The 16,377-nt window shown below is 39.8% G+C and overlaps 1 protein-coding gene and 1 long non-coding RNA gene across 3 annotated transcripts in view; both read left to right on the forward strand.

Annotated features, from left to right (window-relative positions):
• Nucleotides 1–1,992: 1,992 nt before the first annotated feature.
• On the forward strand, nt 1,993–5,561 carry LOC114431937 (uncharacterized). 2 transcript variants are annotated; one of them, XR_003670204.1, is made up of 6 exons: nt 1,993–2,108; nt 3,053–3,152; nt 3,310–3,502; nt 3,768–3,913; nt 4,091–4,160; nt 4,305–5,561. It is a non-coding gene; the product is annotated as an uncharacterized LOC114431937 (long non-coding RNA). The 2 variants fall into 2 exon arrangements; XR_003670205.1 differs by lacking the exon at nt 1,993–2,108 and adding an exon at nt 2,119–2,454.
• Nucleotides 5,562–15,426: 9,865 nt separating this feature from the next.
• Nucleotides 15,427–16,377, forward strand: part of col7a1l (collagen type VII alpha 1-like) — a 47,053-nt gene continuing 46,102 nt past the window's right edge. The window contains exon 1 of the mRNA XM_028419095.1: nt 15,427–15,496. The gene's annotated coding sequence lies outside the window, so the exon portion shown is untranslated. The remainder of the gene's footprint in view (nt 15,497–16,377) is intronic.

Below are 16,377 nucleotides of genomic sequence, written 5' to 3' on the forward strand. Positions count from 1 at the left end.
TTAAAGCTTAACTTGTCTGTTCCCGACTTATTTTGACTTCTTGTCTCCTCCTGCACTCCTTTTAAGACAGCACATCTTCTGATCAGGTAGACAAAACCATCATTAGGAGCTGCCGCAGTATTTCCAAAGCTTCCAGCTGCACCTTTGCTTTAACAATGACAGTGAGTTGTTAATAGATGCAGGGCAGCAGTTACAGCTAGTCCCTCTTACTGTGGGTTTACCTTTTAAAAAGATCTTACAAAAAGGCAGGAGGGGAGAGGGAGTGTTATGAGGCAGAGAATGGACTTAGAAATGTGTCTTTGAAAGTCCAGTAATATGTTACAGGCACAGCTGTTCACATGGTAACTCATCTTAGCAGGGCACAGTACAAAGGAGAAGCAGAAGCCAACATAAAATAAGCACAAATGGTGAATTTGTAAAAAAGTGGTATTATTTAAAAGCTTGTGTTTGATTGTGATTATGATTCTTGTTGTTTTGACTGTTCCTTGAAAAGAGCCATTGCTTAGGTAAAGGATTATGAGAATGGACAGACCCACATCTGATCAGTGCTGATTATTGATTACATTTAAGGATCTGTAGGTTGGAACTACATTAATTGACTTGCTGATGCCCTGATCTACACGTGGGCCTTCCCTAAAATGACATCATATATGTGACATTTTCATGAGGATGTTTTATGTTAATCACTCTCACAAAGCTACTAACACTTTCATGCTTAGTTCTGCATGACTGATTCAATCCAGTTATGTGGAGAGTTCTTCGTTTATAACCAACAAAAGGAACACTTTACTTATGCATTAACGAATGATGCTTCACGCCAAGAGGTAAGAGCTGCGGATTGAAAGCTGTAACCAACAGTGAAGACCTTCACAGTTTTAAAGGGAACACTTTGGATTTATTCGTGCAACCTTTCTCTCTGCGTGCCTGTGTAGAGGACGCTGGAATAGGTCAGGGTGGTGATATAATGAAAGCTTAAACGAAACACGCACCTCTGCATTAACTCTGCTGCATGATGTGGCGCCATACTCAGTAACTATGGCAACGCCACTCTGTACTCCACATCCCTATGTGCGTGAGCATGCATGGTGTGTGTGTGTGTGACTCGTCACTGTGTTCCCTGCAGACAGATTAATTCCCTGCCAGATTCATTCCCTGTCAAGTTGCTGAAACAAAAAGTTTCTCTTTTAATTAGTTCGGTGCAGTGTCTCGCTTCATCTGTCTGTCTGTGCGGTGTCTTTTTCTCTCTCTGCCACTCTCTCTCTCTCCTTCCACCTTTACTTTTCAGCTTGCTCTCTAGTGTAATTAAAGACAGTCAGTGCAGATAATAGAACCGTAATAGTGTGTAATTGCAATAATCAATACAGAGTGCAAACTAAGGAACCCACAATTCCTCAATATGCAGATATACAGTGAGGGGGAGAGGATGTCTCACTCACTGTATGCCTACTTGGAACCTATTCATGTGCATTATTTATGCTGCAAGCTGTGGTTACTGTTCTGAGCATCTTCACCAACCTTCAAGATATAGCCTTAAAGTCATGCATGGAATTAGATTTCTAATATCTTAGTGATTCTTCATTTCATTGTTTTACTGGAAATAATATCAATGAATATTCAGCAACAAAAAGCACCACTTGTGTAAATACATACAGCTCCTTGCTAACAAGTGTGTTCTATCCAATTAAAATGTGACTTGTCATTGCTGTGTTCACAACTTGTTGCAGCTTGCAAATTGCTTAGAAAGAAATTAGTTATCAGTTACTGCAGGTATTAAAGAAGTGCACTCAAAAAAGCCGGATTGTGTGTCTGCTAAATTAATCAAATTATAACATGTAGCTTCTACCATATATAGTTATGTTTTGTGGTTGAGCATGATTAAGTTATGCTATTTTAGCATGATGTGCAATAACTTTACGTTTGCTAAATTCAGTCATGCTGACAGAACCTAATGCTTTTGGGGTAAGAGAGCAAATCGCATGTACAACTCCAGAACAGAAGGTGGCAGTAGTGTGCGAGCAGGGAGTGCATGTACAAACTGGCGAGGTTGCAGAAGAAGACAGACTGGCAGCACATGGAAGAGGAAGGAAGGCGTACACTCGTGGAAGGCGGTAAGTTGAAAATAAACCACTGCACAGAAACGTTAATGTCAACTTATTATCTGTCAGCTTTATGATTTTGAGCGATTAATTTCGTTGCCGAATGTTTTCGTAGTTACGGTGAACAGATGTCCTCTTTTGGCCGGACATGTCTTCTTTTTGAGACCTATAAATATGGCCAGGCGGAATTTCAAAATCCGGGATTTTGTTTGGTTACAGGCTGCCAGTCCGACATTGACGTGTAATTGTGTCAGCATTTCCATTTTTTATGAAACGTCCCTGCACTGTAACGGTTTTTTTCCTTTGTCGGGGTGGCGGCACCCATTTTCTTCAACATTCCGCCATTCTGACACACAAGGTAATTGTGACAAATGCGCGGGCCTACTAGAATGACCTATATCAGCCACTGTATTTCACATCCACTAAGGACATGGTGAAGTTCACAGCACAGTGCTGCATTCTTGTCAGAGCTGTGATGTTAGTTATCTTAATGAAATACTAGACAATACATCTCCTGTACATTTACGGCTTAACCTGCTAGTTTACACTTATACGATGCTGGGTTTGGAATAATTTTGCTGTGATCTACACAGTTTCAAATCCCTTGTGGGCTTGTGTATTCTTCACTATCCCAGAGTTGTGCTGTGAAAAAACGTGCTTTATTTTTGTGGATTGTATTTTAAACAAGTTTCATCGACCCATGTTAATTTTTGTCATCATACCTAAATAAAGGTGCCAACAATATGCAAAGACTTTAATTCCTCTGTAATGAATCATTTAAAACTTTATTTTTGAGGCACTGTGTGTTTTCTTTTTTGGCATGTTAGTGTTGAGGGCCAATGAAGCTCATTTTCTTTTTTTCATACTGTCACCATGTCATTGGTGTATTTGAACATGCAATACATATATTTAACATTTACTTGCTCTCTATCTCTCTCTCTCTCTCGTCATCACAGAAATTCATGACGAAGTTTGTTGGGTCACTCACCTTACTTAGTTTGGATTATTCTGCAATGGAAATAAACAGTGCATTTCCAAGTGAAGATGTGGATTTAAGTAAGACTCTACCTGACACAATTCAGCAAAATTTAGCTACAGCTTTATTCAAACTTGAGCATTTTGCTCATGTGCCAGCCACAAAAATGGATGAGTTTCTCATGGAACTACCCTTTTTATTAAGCTGAGGTGAATTACTGCCCCTCCTACCCATCAGGTGAATCAGCTGAGACGCTTGAAAAGATAAGGGAGACTCTTATGTTGGAAGCTATACGAAAAGGAACAATGAGGACACAGTGGCAGCAATGATGACCAAGACCTTTGCTCATAGAAGGCAAGAAGTTATTCAAGATGCACCCATGATTGCAGTTTTTAAAACCAGATGGCCAGCTCTCTTCCGTGTGCATGAGGTAAATGATTAGAGTTGTTCAATTCAAAAACAGTTTGGAATTATTTTTTTGTGGTGATTTCTTTGCTCTTGTATCATATTGTTTCAAGCGTTTTTTTCACCTTTGCCACAAGACATAATTTATAAGTATTGTGCTTCTGTGGATTAGCAATGCAGCTAATGTGTAGCACCCAAAAAAATGTTTCCAAACTATTTTTTCCAAGATTTGGTGGGAAACTATAATTGTTAAATTAACGCATTGATATTTCTCTGTACCCATTATCAAGTTATGTGCTGAGTTCAGGAGGTTGGTTTGCTGCCAAAGTTCTTTTCCGAGCTGGATGGTTACTCATCAAAACTGCTCCAGGTCTTTGGCAAGAAGGGTGGTGCTCAGGGAAGAAAGATAAAAAGTATCCTGATACCAATGACACAGGTAAAACAAAGGGGACACACTGCCAAACACATCACTGTAATGTTGACATTTTAAAAGGAAATATAATGGGGAGAAGAGTAGAAGTAACGTCACATCACATTTAGTCTCCCTGTTGTTTAAAATTGTTCTTCTCATGTTTTTGTTTCCTGGCATACATCGTGCGGGCCAAATGCTCAGACTGACAGCATTGATGTGAAAAGAGGTCTACCTGAATGAAGAGCCGGACAAAGTGGTGAAAGAACGCCTGGTATGTAATTTACCTTTAATTATCTAGATCTCATAGATCACACATTATGTGGATTAAATGGCTGCTTTGTATTAGTAATGTGCCCCATTTTTTAATCTGTATGATATTGTTGTGTTCATTTACTTATATTTTTTCTTTTTTCAGGACTGTGATGTTGACAACGGTCAAGCTGAAATGGAGACGGTCTTTGGTGTATTTGTGATTCGCAGAGAAGGTGCAGACCTTGATGATGGTCCAGAGGATGTTATCATCATTTTGGAGGGGGTAGAAGTCCTCAACAACCTTGGTAATGTGCCAGTGGCAAATGCAATGCTGGTCGCTTTAGTTTATGCGCTCAATCTCAGCTACCCTCCAGAGTGGAAATACACTTTTGAAGCTCTACAGAAGCTCATCATGGGGCTTGTTGGACAGAGATTGTCTAAGAAACTGCAGGTGCTAAAAACCCTACTTGCATGTTAATATTTTAACTGTTGCATACAGTGACATTACATGCCCATGGATGTAAAATGTTACATTACCAGTTGTTTATTTTCTGTTTGTTTTTATTGCTCTTAAGATTTTTTTGCTCAATAATTTTTGAAAATGTGCACACTCTTTAATTTGGACTTGAACAGGCATCCTCATTATGCCACTGTTTTTGCACTGATGCTTATCATTTTCACGTTTTGACTGCTTGGACTTTGTATGGAAACATTTTTTTATGTTCAAACGGGAGCATATGTATATACATATATGTATCATCTGATCACAGACTGACTACAAGTGCATGCAAGTTCACAAGGCCCACTAGCCCAGCATGTAATTTATTTTTCATGTTAAAAGAATGTCTAGATGACAATTTGTTACAAGGTCATGTTACATGTTACAAGGTCTTAGAAGAGACTCGGCCCAGTTCATATGTGTACTAAAAAAAAAAAAGAAATAAATAATTCAAGGCAACTAATTCTTCTAATCTAATTTGTAATGAACAACTTGTAGCTGATCCTGTAGAAGCCACAATGGACCTGACTTAGGACAAACACGTGTACTCAAAAAAAACATTTGTTGGGTGAACATAATATGTATAATTATATTCTATTATAACATGCTAATTTGGCAAGAATATGTATTGCTGAGTGATCATTTTAAATATAGTTGTACCTACCCGATTAAATTGGGTCACCCACACTTTAATCAAACATGTTGAACTAACATAAAAGTTATGATGGATAAACCCATTCTAATTAAGTTGAAATAACCTTTAAAAGTTATGTTGGATTTACCCCTTGTAATTAAGTCACAGTAACACAAACGCATTATGTTGACCCAGCATATTTATGTTTATGTCGCACAACAAAACAATTTCTTGCTAAATTAGCGTGTTATAATTGGATGGAAATACTTTCCATAATTTTTTTATGTTCCCCCAACAAATGATTTTTTTGAGTGTGTTTTAATAAGTATTACTATTGCTGTCAAATGTTTTAATGACTTTCTCGTTGATGCAGTAACTGTAGACGTTAAAGTGTGTTGCTGTAATCCACAAATGCATAAATTTACTAATGCTAAAATTGCTTTACTTAACAAAAATAAGTGTAAAATGGATGGAGGATAAGTAGTTCTCACTTTTCCAATATGTCCTCACAAGTAAGGTCTACAACTAGTCCTCATAAAAATAGATGTGCAGACACATACACACACACACACACACTTTCCCTAGAAGATAGTTCCCTGGGCCTTTAGGCTATCTGTCAAATGTAGGTAGACATGCCCAGACAAACACTCTTACTAGAACAATACTGCCCCCTCCAGTGTGGGCTGACCTCACCTGCAACCAGAGAATAGCCCCCTGAGGGGTGGAGCAGGAGCTCCAGCTGGACTGAATGAAAAGAAGATGGTGCGATTGTGTTTGTGGGTTCCTCTGATTGTCAGGTGAGACTTAACACTCCATGTAAGAGTAAGTGTGAATGTGTCTTATCTGAGCTTTTTATGGTTTTTAGGGATTTTGACCTTTGATCATCTGACATCAGTCTCATCTTTGCTTGTCCTCTCTCTGTCTCACACCTTTGTCTAACTTCCTCCATGTGTTTTTCTCTTCGGCCAGATGTTTTTCTCCATAGTCTGCTTCTCCCTTACATGTTGCCTTCATCACTTCATTTCTTCATCTCCCACTCTTTGCTGTCTGGTGAGACGTGCTCAACTATACTACAATAGCCTGACAATTTCTGTGCCACTAAGTGACATTCCATGTGTTAGCAATTACACAATTCTTTTCTTTTTCCATCTTTCATTCCTTTTTATCTGTTTAGCATCTTTGTCTTTTATGATGTCAGTCAGTAATCATTACCTTTTGCTCTTTTTCTCGAGCTTATCCCATTTCTGTGTTTCTTCAGTCTCTCTGTGGTATTCGCATTACACTACCCTCTCATCCTCTGTCACTGTATCTCCTGCCTCTTTCCCAGACATTTCCTTCTACGTCCACACTCCCCTTTACCATGAAATCGAGTGATCTGCTGAAAATGTTCTCTTCAGAGCATCGTGAAGAGATATACACTCCAACTTGCCCACAATTTGCTATCCTCGTGCCCCCAACTGTGCTGTGCATAATAGATGAGACCAAAGAGGGACATTTCAAAGGGCACACGTGATAGGGGAGAAGAGTCAAAAAGAGATAGTTAGGGAGGAGAGACAAAGGTGGATTATGAGGACAAAGGTTATGTGACGGTTGTGAAAACTCCCATGTGTTCTCGCTTTGAAATCCTTCACCTCACCATATGCTCAAGCTTTAATGAATTTGTATTTACTCCTGGGCAAGCCCGGGTTTGCAGAGTTCAGTGAGCAAGTTCTGATGTAGAAATATGTTTCCAGAAGTGTGTGCATGTGTTTATCTTAATTTCGTTCCTATAAAATCAAAACATTGCAAAGGTCAATAAATGGTAATCCTTCCTTGCAGTTGATAAACACAGATAGCAGGTCATGGTCATACATTATGCTGCGTATCCTGCTGGCTTTTATTTTTCTACACTGTTGAGCCACATTTATTTCACCACATCTCTGCTGGCTGTCATGTTTATATGCAAAAACAACTTGTGTGAATTTTTATGTGAACACTTACTTCTGTATAATGCACATAAAGCAGCAGCTTTCATAGCAGCAGTCCGCCCCCCAGCCATTTTCCATTCCATTGAGTACTGCTGCAGAGCTCCAGTGACCTGCTCTCAGCAGACATACAGCAGACTTGTCTCTGCTTGTGTGTGTGTGTGTCATCTCATAAGCCGTGGCCAATATGCAATATTGTACACCGCAAGAAGACACATTCCATTGAGTTCACTGGCTGACTGATGCAGGGACTTTTTGTTTACACTGTAGACACAGATATGAGCTCATGTCCTGGTTAGGTGAGAATTACAAGGACAAACTTTCACCTGTGAAATAGAGGAGTGTTATGAGCCCAGCTGGCACTGGTGGCTTATGTCAGTAGCAGTGACTTTACTTGCATGGCAATATTCTTCTATTATGCCAGTGTTCTGAACTTGGAACGGGTCATACATAGGATATTATGTTAAGATATTCTAAATTAGCCCTTAAAATATGCTGATATTATGCTGGTTTTAGGAGCAGTCTTTGGACATATGTGTGCCACATTCAGATGTTGTGTCTAAATTAGGGCTTTTTTCTTAGTAAAGAAAGCTATAGACTTTATATTCTCTAAACTATATTATCAACAGGTTTTTGGGATGTATGTGCATATTGTTGCAATATGCTATCTGCATAGCTAAGTCCTAGCAAAGCTAAATTAGCACATTAGCAATAGGTAATTTGGGGTTTTGAGTATGCAGTGGAAGGTTTGCTGTCATTTCCTGGCAGATGGGTTGACAAAGATTGCAACATGTTAATACTATCTATGTCTATCTTTCTCACCTGCTCTCTTAAATCTCTTTAATTTGGAGGGTTTAGTCAACATTCCCATAGTTTCAACAAGTTGTATCATTTCACTGAAACACCTGGACAAGTCTGCAGCATAACATCTCTCGCCAAATCTTTAGACTGCCAATAGAGCACAGTGTGTAAGATGGAGCACAGCATGCAGGCAGACAGACTGATAAATCACACACTATATGAATGAAGCTACTCACAGCGCCGTGTTCATGTTTTTGTTGTCCCCCTGAGCAAAGCATCATCATGTATGCGCACATAAAATTCTCTCTATAGTTAAAAGCGCTACAAGTTCTGAGGAGCATGAGCATGAAGTGAACATGACTGTTAGCATTCCTTTAATATATTGAACTTGTTGATTACAGATTACAGAGTGACATTCACACAGACAGAAATATACTCACCTGATGGATTCCAAAACTTGCTCAGTGCCTTGTCTCCTCTTTTGACTTACAACGGAATCCCCCACCTCCCTGCCTCCCTCCCTCCCTCTCTGTCTCTGTGGTCAGTGAGGTTCAAAAGTCAAGTGTGGACAGCTGCTGCCCTTTGGCCTTCTGAGGTTGTCTAGTTCCTAAAACTCCCATATGTATGTAAAGCCATCCTAAATGTCAGAAACACTTGGCAATCTTGTGTTGACTATTTGCATGATCCACTGCTACTGAAGTCTGTGCACGGTTAACTGTTCTGCGCATTTTCTGCAATCACCTCATAGACAGGATAGTTTATTTTAAATCTACAGTAATTTTTATAACAGAACCGTGTGTCGATTGTCAGATCACTCTCAATTTCAGGTCCAAGATACTGAAAGCCCCAAAACATTGACTGCTGGCCTTGGAGTCCAAGATGGGTGTTCTCTGTAGGTGCATGAGGGGCACAGTCTGACAGTCCTGTCACTACAGTACTGGGGAAACCTACACATCCATCCAACCAACTTACTTTAATGTATGGGTCTTTCATTTGTAGACATGGAGTTTTTTTGTTATGCTAAGACAAAAGTTGGACCATTTCCATGGTGTCATTGACTCTGAGAGTTATACATGTGTGCCTCTAGTTTTCTCGTTTTGTTGAATATTGGCTTAACTGTGACGCCATGTCTTCTTAAGCACAGTGTAGAGAGCTGGATTGTTCATTATTTTGATGTCCTTTGTCAGCTTCAGAGTGGTAATTGGACACACACTCATGACTAATTCTTTGAGCTCAGACTTTGGCTGCATCTTAATTCTCCGCTCTGCTGCAGCTTGTCCCAACAAACCAGCCATCATGCTGCAACCGCTGTTTTCCTCTGTTGCCATGACAGCTCCTATCTCAGCCTGAGACAGGAAAGTCGCACGGTTTATGAAATGAATTTATCATTACAAAAATTCTCTGTAAGAGGCACGCGCGACATGTGCTTACACTGAGGGTATGCGGACGTGTGTGTGTTTTTAATCTATGTTGTGTCAGCTCTGTGCGTGTGCATGTGTTTGTACATATGTTTGTCCTGCTAAAAGGCTTGGCACAGAGCAGACCTTTTGTAGTTGGCAGCAGCGGGCACTTTGCCCGGCTTGTATGGTTTATGGATGCGAGTCAGAATTGCATTAGTCTCCGGCCAAAGATACGCTGCCCATCTATCGGTGTGAAACTCCAACAAATGTGCCAACACTGACAGCATTAAACAAAAACTAATACATGGATCAAATCTGTCTGACGCGCATCTCATGCTGTCAGCCTATCAATAATTACATTAACAGCAGACAAAGGGGAGGCAGGAGAGCAGATGAAATATAGAAGCATGAAAAATGACTCACATAGGTTGATTTCACACCACAGAGCCAGGTGATGTATCCACAATCTGGAAGTTTTTTTTTTTAAGTGTAAGTGGCCAAAGGTTAGCTTAGCAGAAACGATTTTGAGTTCAAGCTAATAGCACTACCTTATATATATGTATATATATCCACCAATTATATGGAACACTGTTTCAAGAAATAATTCAGATTTTCAACTCAAAGCCTGAACTGAACATAATTAAAGCACTATGTGAGAAGTGGCACAATTAACAGAGTGCCTTACAACTAGCGGCTAATGTGATGTTTGAGTCCCATAACCTCTGTGATGGAGCCAGTGGAGCGAGGAAAAAAAAATGGAGGCGGAGAAATGAAGATTTCAGAAATGCATTAAATCTGTATTTTATCAAATTAGATGTAGAAGCTCGTTGAAAGCTGCCACCAGGCATGAACGGTGAAAAGAATATTAATAGGTAATTATGTTCAATTGTGCTGTATCTCCATTTCATACATTATCAGATGCCTTGATTGATGAACTGATATACTGAAGCTTTCAGTGTAAGAACAAGATGTGTAGAGGTTTTTTTTAAAAGGGAAAAAAACAACAGATTGAGAGTTGAGTTTAATTCCCAATTTAAAAGAAAACATGGATTTAATTACCTTTGATTGATATTTGTATTGGGCTGTGAGCACAGTTGGCTTACCCCGGAGACACTTAATATATGACGACCACACAAACACACACAAATATTAACACCGAGTTAATTAAGTACACGTGTGCACATTTTTTTCGTTACCTTCCATATGTACTCCCACTTCACTACAAGCCCATTATACTTCAGTTTCTGTGCTTTTCTTGACTCCCAAAGCACATTATTGTTTTCCTGGTTAGCCTGCAGCATAAATTTAATCAGACTTTTGTGCCAGCTCCAGTCGTAGCTTGGGGGATTCAGGCCCACTTGGAGAAGCAGCGGGATTATCTGAGACTAATATATGCTGTTTGAATACCCCAGACAGGTCCACAACAACTTTTATTTCTCATCACACCTGCTGCTGAAGACACTTTGGCCCATTGAGCCAAACAGGGACTGAAAATAACAGTCCAAGATAAACCCCAGCCACCTCTGTAAATGTTTGTCCTGCTAAAAGATAATAAAGATAGACTTATTGGGAATACTCAAGTTCATTTTAAAAGAACTCAATCCTAGAAAACCAGCTAATCCAGATAACTTAGAGCCTTCTTTTCTAAAACTGGCAGCCGACATTATAGCTGAACCCTTGTGTCATATTTTTAACATTACCTTGATTTCAAATAAAATTCCTCTCGACTGGAAATCTGCCCTTGTTACTCCATTCTAAAAGGAGGGGACTTGTGTTTTGAATAACTACAGACCAATCTTTAAAATCTCTGTTGTGGCAAAGTTGCTTGAATCTTTGATCAGTGAACAGGTAAAAGAATTCTTGTCTGCCAACTCCATTCTCTCACCGTTCCAATCAGGTTTTCGCAAAAATCACAGTACTGTTACTGCTGCCGTGAAGGTCATAAATGATATAACTGAAGCTCTTGACAAGAAGCATTGCTGTGCGTCCCTCTTTATTGATTTTTCGAAAGCATTTGATACCGTTGACCATGCTATTTTGATCACACATCTCTTAGCCATTGGGTTTTCTCGGCAGGCAGTTGGGTGGTTTGCAAATTACCTCACAAGTAGAACCCAGGCTGTTCAGATTGAGGGCTCCTCCTCTGAGGTACTACAAATACACAAGTGTGTTCCCCAAGGTTCAGTGCTGGGCCCATTATTATTCACTATATACATAAATAATCTTGGACACAATATTCCAAACTCAACTTTTTATTTTTATGCTGATGACATGGTTATATATTGCACAGTGCCCACTCCTGCCTAGGCCTTCAAATACATTTGCATTTGATAAAGTTCAGGAACAACTTTGTCATCTGCAATGGGTTTTAAATGCAGACAAAACTAAGTGTATGTTCTTTACCACTGTAAAAACTGTGAAACAAGCACTGTCTGAGAATGTTATAACAAGAAATGGTCAACAAATTGAGTTTTAAATATCTAGGATTTTTAATTGATGACCAGCTATCTTTTAAGGATCATATTCAATACGTTACAAAAAAACTAAAACTCTTCTTAGGATTTTACTACAGAAACAAGGCTTGCTTCTCCTTTTGTGTAAAACTGAAATTAGTGGAAACAACCTTTTTGCCTGTTGCCGACTATGGAGATCTGTTGTATATGAATGCTTCTGATCGCTGCCTTCGCATGCTGGACAGTGTTTATCATGGGGCTCTAAGATTCATTACTAAATGTGGTCCCCTCACTCATCATTGTATACTCTACTCTAAAGTTAACTGGACGTCCTTATATGCCCGACACCTCAGCCATTGGTATGTATTTATTTACAAAACTATTCTGGGCATCACCCCTTCCCATCTTTCTTGTCTTTTAACAAGGAAACATGGAAGTCATAATCTCCATTCAATGCATGTTGTGCAATTATTAGTCCCCAGAGTTCGAACTGAACTGGGCAAGAAGGCATTTAGGTTTTCAGCACCCAATGCCTGGAATAAATTACAATCCCAACTTCAATTGCAAACACTTGTTACATTGAACAAGTTTAAGGTTTAGTTGAAATCTCTGCAGAGTACCTTGTCTGTGTGCCATAACTGTTTTATGTGAGCAAGTCTTGTTAATTTTATCTGTTATTGTTTGTTTTAATGTAACTAAGGCTGCCCTCTTGGCCAGGTCTCCCTTGTAAAAGAGATCATTGATCTCAATGGGACAAACCTGGTTAAATAAAGGCTAAATAAAAAATGTCTAGTTTGGCAGCTTTGTCTGTATTACTACCTTGATGACCATTCATTGGATTCACCGATAGTCAACCTGTTCTGTAAATGCTTATAAATGAGGATCTACTGCAATTGTCAGGGTTCGTCAGGAGGAGGGCACAAATGCAGAGGCATGGAGCGGTTAAGGTTAACAAAAACTCCTTTATTCAAAGCCAGGAGGGAAAAACAATACAAAAACCAAAAATCACACTCAGCGTGGTCAAAAGGAAAAGTACAAAATAACTGACTAAAAATCACACTTTGCATGGCAAAACTAGGAAGAAAACTAAGGAAAACAGGCACAGGGCATAAAAAGGCAGGAACAAAAAACAAAGCATCAACAAGGCTACTACCTGGAGCACCCCGAGGTCAGGCAGAAGAACATGGCATGGTAGGCGAGGAACAAGGCGTGAGACATAGACGGAAACAAACCCTACACCGGACAAGACGAACTAGCAATGACAGAGGGGAAGACACAGACTATATACAAAGGGACCAGGGAAGACAACGAGGCACAGGTGGCACACATTAGGGCGGAGCAGGTGATCACACAAGGAGGGAAAACACAGGAAGTAAAACACAAGACAATGCACAAGGAGGACAAGGCTATCAAAATAAAACAGGAAGCACAAGACAACATCACAAAAACAGAAACCCAGGGGACAGAACAACAACCTAACAAAGATAACAGGACACAGAATTAACAGAAAACCCAAAACAAGGAAACAAAACCAGAACTAAACACCAGGTCATGACAGCAATTGTTTGTGGATTATCTAATCGCCTCAAATTTGGGCATTTTTTGCTGTTTTATTTTAGTTTTTCTTAAGACTTTATCTGTCTTTATTTTCTACCTACCTACCAACCAAGCTAACACATAAATCACTGGGATTCTTTGGCCGTCGACCCATCCTGTCGTCTATGTGTGGGGACATGTTACAGGTGATGTACAGAGATATAAGGACAGAGACACGCTGACCTTTGACTGTCTGGTGAGAGTGGCCCTGATTGATGCGCCTTCCTGAACTCCCTTAACATGTGCTTAGGGTCAGCAGAGGGCAACAGAGCCCATAGCTCAGACAAGCCTCCGGTAAATTGAGCGACTAAAACTCCACATCACACTACAATACCTATACAAAACTATAATGTAGGGTACCTCACATACCTTTGAGTCAATATAGCATAAAACTTTTTTTAGATGTGTATTGCCACTTTACAATGATGCGTTTGAAAGGTTTGAGTTTTACAGTTTGCTCCTTGAAACTGGAAAGCAGGATATTGCTGTATTGAGAGCATAAACAAGCTATTCTGGCTTTATTTTTATTCAATTTTGCGTTTAATTTTTTTGCAAATTATTTAATGTCATCTAATAAAAGATTTGCATATTCTGCACAGATAATACAAGCAGGTCCAGCACATCAGGTGAGTCATTAGCATTTGCTTGGAAACCTTGTGGTGCTGATGCATATCCTGTATATAAATTAGTTTAGCTGACACTGTAATATTGAGGCTGTAATGAATGGTTCCTAATGTATGAAACAATAGTGTAATAACACACATCGTACCATCACTGTTATCTAAATCTACAGACCAGCCAGCCCCCACCATACGAGTGTATGTTGATTTATGGCATGTCAAGACTGACAGCTGGCTAAACCTTATTAAACTGGTCACCACATTCCTGGGGTCGACCATTAAAGGTGACCTGGTGCCCCCCACCCCCCAAACGCACACAAAGCACACACACACGCACACAGACACTCACACTGACTGAGATGGGGGCTTGTAAAACATGACAGATTTATCCTCCTTCCTCTCCTTTCTGTTTTGAGAAGGTTATTTGCTCTACAAGCTATTTCAGTTGGCTTTATGTGTGAGTATACACACCTTGAATACAGAAGTATGCAGGGAATACCAGAACCCATGCTTCAACACACTGACCTTGGTTGTGCTTTGTACTTATATTCTCTGTTATTTGATATTTCATTCTGTGTTGTTGGTCATAATAGACACAAAGGCACAATAGAGAGTTTTTTTTAAAATAAAAAAGCATTTACTTTTCCATTCATAGGCTTGTCTGTCTGGTAAAACGATTGACAAGAGACGAGAGTTATAGGTTATATAAAAACATGCCTGAATGGACAGTGGCATCTTTTCTTTTTGTTGAAACCTACATTGTCCCATTATCATGTGGTATAAAGTGGTGTTACAGTATGTGATTGTACAAACCAATGCTAGCTGGTTAGCATGCTAACTTCAGTAACACAGGTGTCCAAGCTGTTAATTCTTCATATTTGGTTGGAAATTGTTATTTTTTATAAGTTGCATTCTTCACCTCCTGCACCTTTAACGTCCAAGTGTTTAACACTACTTATTCTGTTACCCTGAGGTGGCAATTAGTGTCTACACCTCCACACACTGTACAACACTAACCATGCTCATCAGTAACCTACGCCTCTCTCTCTCCCCCCCCCCTCTCTCTCTTCTTCTGAGCCAACAGGTTGTAGCAGCTTCACCCCCACCCCTCTTCCCAAACTTTTCTAGGCTTCAGTGGAGCCCTGGAAAGAAAGGGAGAAGTCTGTGTCATTCATCAACTCTTACACACCTACTTCCTCTATTACTCAGATACAGGCATTCTCATTCATTTGTTTACCTTCAATACGGGCCTCTGCAAGGATATAAATTCCTTTTTTTCCTCTTTGGTTGGCTTGGATGAAACTTTTTTTTGTGTATTTTTAGGGGATATTTCTACTCTTACGAGGAGAGAGCACCTAGACTGGGAAAATAATGAAATGTCTGCAGTGGTAAGTTAAAATGCATGGGTCCATTTTAGGGCCGTAGTCAAAATCCATTCGTTTAACTGCTCTTTAATATGGTGCTTTACAGAGTAGTTTTGAATTCTTAACTGCCCTGATACCCTTGTTGCACCGTAAGTGTCTGGACTGAGGCCAGGTCTCTTTATAGTGAGCCATTACTGCTACTCTTTACAGTAAAACTACTCCTTAAAGAGCGTAACCTGTCTGATGTTAGTGCTCCTTTATAGTGAGAGGATACCATAATTGCTGCAAATGCATGCACATTTCTGATGTTTTTGCAAAACTTGTGCATGCTCATGTTTTTGCATGAGCACACACTTAAAATTCAAAAGAAGGTGTCATGCATTTTACAGTCATGCCAACACTGGTGTATCATGAATAATAAGAGGTTGTTTGTGAGAGCATTGTCAGGAGATGAAACTATGTAGAATGAATGAATTTGCCTCCCATGCATAGACTTGTCTGTGTCGGTTGGCTGCTAATGCAAAGTGATATTAAGACAGAAGTCTGCAGCTTGCGGAGCTGTGTACGACCGTGTGTGCTCATGTATATGTTAGTGTGTGAATTAGATGTAGATTTGATGTGTTGCACCAAAGACATCTGCTTTCTCACATTGTAGCAGTGCAGTGTGTGTGTGTGTGCATTTTCACTGTTACCAGTTTCCCACCTACAGGGATAATCCATCCTGTGAAGTGGTGAGGTGGAAAATGCCATTATGTAGAAATAGCTGACGTGCAGTTAGACTTGCAGGCATTCGATGTGTGAGCTACTGTGGGTGTGAAATGGAGATAGGGCACAAAGAGAGGAGTATAAGGGCCAGGGACAGTAAACTTCATTTTGTAACATTATTTAATCCTCTCGGGGCTGTG

The sequence above is a fragment of the Parambassis ranga genome, chromosome 2 (assembly GCF_900634625.1).
Source record: "Parambassis ranga chromosome 2, fParRan2.1, whole genome shotgun sequence".
Taxonomy (NCBI): domain Eukaryota; kingdom Metazoa; phylum Chordata; class Actinopteri; family Ambassidae; genus Parambassis; species Parambassis ranga.